Raw genomic sequence first — 5,968 nt, 5'->3', positions numbered from 1 at the left:
AAAAAAAAAAAAAAAAAAAAAAAAAAGTATTCTGGCTACTCTAGTTCTTATTTCTATTATGGGTAGAAAGCATGATCTAATTTCCAACTCGTATCTATTCACAGCTCAGATAGGAGAGCCACACTGCACATAGAGTATTTCATGTAACCACAGCTTGCCTAGTCCTGTAGACAGCCCTGGACTCTAAAGCCGGGCTTGTACTAGTAAATAAAACAGGCTAAGGCTGTCCTCTGGCTCTGGTGAACTGGCAGCATCCATCAGTTAAACTCTTTTGCTCTCAAAACCAGAGTGGGTGCATCCAAAGTGCCTAAGGGGAACAGTCTCTGGTCTGTGCTAATTCTCAAACTGCTCAAACATGGAGACATTCAGTTTGGCTAAAACAATGTACCAAAACCATGGCAGAGAGCATGCTACAATTTAACACAGTGGGTGGCCTCTTTTCTTTACCAGCACAGCCATTGCCTTAGACTGTAAATTGCAAGAATGTTTACTGAGTTGAATACCAGTTACCATATGAAATATTTTTCTGAATCGCTAGGATGCATAGAGTGAAACCTCTTCCATCAGGATTGTTCTCTATCTCTAAAGCTGTTTGCTTTAAGACTAACCCCATGGTGACTAAGTAACATCTTTAAGAGAAAATATCACGCTTATAAAACAAAAAATTTCAGAGAAAAACTGAAATATAACACATGCATGTCTATTTTATCTGAGGATAGGCAGGATTAAATTCACGTCAGACAGCTGAAAATTAAAATTCCAAGTCACTCAGTTTTTTATCAGGAATTTGTCTAATTCTTTCTGTAGATGAAAACTTTTTGCATTCACCAGTTCCAGTAGCAATGATTTCTACTGTTTAACTACATCAACAGACTCTAGAGTGCAATTGTTCTGATCACATATGGGCACCTACTTTAAGACATTAATTATTCCAGAGTCCTTTGACTGTAACAAATACAACTCCAGTGATTCTCAAGGGAGCTTAGACATCTACCTTTGATGTAGATATATACTAATAAACACCCCAAAAAAATGGGCAGGATGAACCTCTCCGCTGACTCGTAGCTATGTCTGTTAAGCTGAGATGAATCCCATACGGTCTATCAATTTCTGCTGTTCCTTCAGAAATAGCGTTCAGTATAAGCTGGGCCACCTCGTGTAACTTCACTTTGACTGTCCACTGGGAACTTTATTTGACCTTGAGAAGCTTCTGCGGTTGCATGGGATTAGCAACATGCAATGTGAGTTTGAACTTCCAGTTTCAAAGCACTTGGAAGCAAGCATATTGCTTGCTGAGCCATGCTGGGCCCATGTACGGAGCGAATTCTGAACTTGTGTGGTTTGGAGAACAAGAAACTCCCTCTTGAAGCCTGAATTTTGTGCAGTATAATAAAATGAATGTCAATCTGAATAAAACATTTAATACACAAGGATTTACTTAATTCTTTTTGCACACTTATGTAATATCTTTATTTCAATTCTATTTATCAGTGGTTCATAAACAGGATTTCTTCCTTTTCATTATACAAAAAATAAGTTTTTTTGAAATTAAAGACACTGGTGTAGGACTCTCAATTCTCCAAGATATAAATGGACATTTACATCATGCTTTTTGAATATCAGTACTTTTCGTTACAGGTTTATCCCAGGAAAGAGATATTATTTAAAGGATTAATTGTGCCTTTTGTATGTTTTGCCTGTTAGCTCAAACCATGGCTAGATCAAGGCACGACAAGTTGTGCAGAGCTGACTAAGATTTAGCTTAGGCAAAGGCCTTAAATCAAGGTAGCACAAAGAAATGTTCTCCTTCACCCATTATCTGCTTTAGCTATTCTGTCAGAAAATTATTCAATATCTTTCTCCACTTCTAATTCTGTGCTGTGACTCAGAGGTATATTTTCATGTTCAACATAGAAGTGATACGGTTTGCAATACTACTCTCAAGAAAGGAAAAGCAATAAACAGTATAACTTCACAGGTAAGTAGTGAGCCTGGTCTTGGCAAGAACAGTATTAAAGGATCAGTTTGACCAAAAGAAATCCCACTTTGTTCTTTAGTACTGCTGACAATCAGATAGTTGTAAAAAATTGCTCTTTTTACTTGCAAACTGAGACTGCTAATACAAACAATAGGCACATTTGAGTTTCTGTCACAGCTTCCATTAAATGATCTCAGAGAGATACAAATACTAAACCCCACAATGACCATGTGGCAAATGAACAGAGCAAAGTAAAAAACCATGCGTTGACCACAGTCCATTCTGGCTAATACTAGTTACAAAAACAATCTCCTGGCAAGATGGAAAAATCTTACAAATTCCTCACTGATTTTTCACAGTAAGACAAATTATCTTCTCTGAACTGTGGATAAAAGTTCTTCCTTAAGGCAGAGAACATTCCTTTGTAGTGTCATGGTGAAATAAGTTCTTCACCGAACTTCTGAGAAATCTGGGTACCTTTTTCTAGATTCTTTCTTTATTCCCTTTTATATAAATAAAAATGGCTCACCTGCTAGTTGAGTCAGGATGGGAGTAAATTGACAAGTTCATGCAAAAAGCCCACAGTATCTGCACTTTGTTAAAAAGTGTTTTTGTAGTAGTGAGAAAGAACAGAAAGGAGGAATTGACTGTATGTATGTGTGTAGGTAGTAAAAGTACTTTTAGATAGAGGTGAGAGGCTAGAAGCTGTCAAAAAACTGAGTAGGAGCAGAGTAGACAAGAGATGCCCCAGGTAATGTGCTTATTATATCGGGCAAGTTGAACCATTTTATAAAATACACTTGTAAATAGTATTTGAAGTAAAATGAAAATATTTTCTATTTATATGAGAACTGTTTGCTTAATTAACTGAATTTCTTTGTCTAAATTCAGAATGGTTTCTCTAGGACATATCACTACTGAGGTTATAAGACCAAATACGGAGAAAAAGTCTCTGAAAAAAAGGAGTGAAAACCCAAGGAAACAGCAAAAGGAGCAAGGTGAATATTTGCAGTATTGCCTGTTAGATGTGAGAAAGCTTTTGTATTTGCCTTCTCACTCATTTCTGAAAGAATCAACATAGTTCATAATGAGATTAGTCTGTTTGGTAAGTGTGGGTGGCAAACAATGAATAAACAACAGGATTTAATACTGATCACGTTTTAAGCAGCATATTTCTGTTAGTTACCCAACATCAGTCCTGGCATTATGAGTAAGAGGATGGCAACATCCAATCTCAGATACGCATTTCAAATTAATTAAAACATGACATGCATCTAGAATTACTGTGACTGAGGCATAAAATAATGGAGAGATGAACTTGTAGAGATTTGAAATAGAGGACTCAGAAAAAAAAAAAAAAAAAAAAGAAAAAAAGAAAAAGCAAAAAAGTAAAATGGGAATTTGCCCTTCAAATTTAATAGGCTCAGATTCTTATGACTCTGGTATTTCAGAACTTTGGATCTAAGGAGAGAAAGTATCCTTTCTATGTCTTTTTCAAACACCAAAAATGGATTTTTCCAAGACTGAATTTTCAGAACTATGACACTTTTTTTCCTATGGATTTGTGTTTTATGATAGATTGTAAGTGTTGGGTCAACTCTTTCTCCACAGCTGTAGCATTTTTAATGTCACTTTCTTATGTGGCTTCTCCTGCATCTCTATACAGCTGCCTACTTTCACAAAACTACTGGGAGCTTAATTACATTTGAGACAACACCCTTTTGGCAAACATAGTTAAATTTAGACAAAGGTTTTGAAAGTTTGGTGTAACAGAACAGACAGACACAGTTCAAACATTGACTTTTCATAAGGAATCAGTTTACAAAGACAGAGAAGGATGTCTTTGTGTGTGAGTTATGATATAAAACATTCAGAACACAACACATACATGGATGAAGAATCCCGTAGTTTTTACCACAGCTCACATATCCTACATAAAGCAGTTGTAGTTGGCAACACTTTCAACCCGAGATTGATGATGTCACAACGTGTACTGGATCTTTCCACCTAACATATACATACAGTCCCATATGAGGTGTCAGTATGACAGCCATCCTACATCTCCAGGAAGAACAAGTCACGCTGAGTAAAGGTTGCGAACTCTAGCTCTTTCTGCTCCAGTGAAATGACAGATAAATCCTTCACAGATGGAAAATGTAACAGATGCTAAAATTGGAACTTGGGCTGGACAGTTTATTTGTAATGTGGAATCTTTCGTGACTGCACTTGGGCAGGGACTCAAAATTACATATCTTCTGGCACCTTTGGCTCTATTATGCATGTTGATATTATGTGGGACCATTGGTTCAACACTGACTCAGAGGGAAGAGTGCCTCCGACTGAATCACTAATGCCATATCCTGCAGCACTCTAGTGAAGCCTTGGCAGTAAGGAAGGATAATTACAATGTGGTTACTATGACTGATTTTTGAGATGCTTTTATGTATACCTCAGGCATGCCAGCAGGTAAAATGCAGTCAGCTTGCTCAGAAATATCCAAGTGTCCCGAGTATACTATTTTCTACCACAAAACTGGACATACAGATAGAATCTTATTAGACAAAAATATGCAACAGAACACCATACCCTGAATTACTCTGTATCTTTTTCACATAAATATAATTTACAAAACTGTCCTTGTATGAATACAAAACTGTCCTTGTACAGATTTCTTTCGCCTTTTGATGATAAATAAGTCATATATATAGAAGATGTTGCTTCTCTTACAACAGAAACACTAGTGTCTAGTCTGCTTTTCCAGAGTCTGTGAATAACTGCTGAATGAGTAGGTGTGACAGTGGCACCAGCAACATCAACAGAATTTTACTAACGATGTTATGAGGCCAGGCAGCCTGAAGACAAATGATCCTTGGTGCCAAGGGGACATTTTCACAAGTATCAGGCTGAGATACACAGTAGCAAAACACTGCAGTGTTTACTACTCGTCTTGCATGTTGTCACATTACCACCTGATAGGAGGCATCAAGGAAATACTGATACTGGGAAATATCATTCAATATGAAGATGTGTCCACATGCTCAGTTATACCTACTGAGGCTATTTTAATATTTTCCTCAAATAGGGTCTCTGTTTTTCTCTTCCTCTTGCTTGCACTCCTCAGGTCTCTTCCCATCGCCTTTCTTTACCTTCAGCAAATCTGTACTTCCCACCTTTTGAAGATTTTACTATCTCCTTCCTTCTTCTGTGTGTTAAAACAATCTAAGAAAAAGTTAGGGCCAACATCAGTATTGATTAGATTACTAGAGCGCAGACAGTTTACGCATCTCGGTGCCATTGTTTCAGGATGTTTGCAGATTCATTCCGATACCACTGTATCAGTTACAGTCAGTTCATGGTTTCAGGGTTATCTTTGTAACCATGACGACTAGATGCTATTTTTTTAAAGATGAAGATAAGATTACTTACAAGTTGAAAATGCTGTGAAGGACACAGAAATGTTCCTAAACTGGACATTTGCCAACTTTTACTAATGAAGTAAGAGATAGCAAGCAAGTTAACTTAGAATAACTGAATAGGGTTATTTTATTTCTTTTTGGTCAGATTATTTGAAACTGTGGTTTCTTCAGTTATGAACTGTTAAACACTCAGACAGACCCCTGGTTGCGGCGAGGAAGGGGTGTAGGGTTTTTTTTGTTTTTTTTAATTGCTGAAAGGTCTGGGTATTTCACATTAACATGCGAATTAGAAAACGATTTTATCACTCCGGCAGTCCCGCTGGATTACTTTAGCGGGCTGTATTAAAGACGGAGGGCAGAATGGATGGATTTAACCTGTGCGCTCACCAATGTCAAACTACGCGCAGCGCCCCTCTGGGGGCCGGGGCCCGCGCTTTCTGCCAGGCCGCTGCCCCTTGAGCTTCCCCCCTGGCGCCAGCCCGCGGTCCCGGGCAGCCCCGCGGCCGGGCGCTGCCTCCCGCCCGCCCGCTGCCCAACGGGCTCCAGCCGGGCCGCGGGGCCGCAGCTCCTCAGC

This window comes from Athene cunicularia (genome assembly GCF_003259725.1).
Source record: "Athene cunicularia isolate RWA chromosome 2 unlocalized genomic scaffold, athCun1 chr2_part1, whole genome shotgun sequence".
Taxonomy (NCBI): domain Eukaryota; kingdom Metazoa; phylum Chordata; class Aves; order Strigiformes; family Strigidae; genus Athene; species Athene cunicularia.
Note: the sequence above shows the minus strand (reverse complement) of the source record.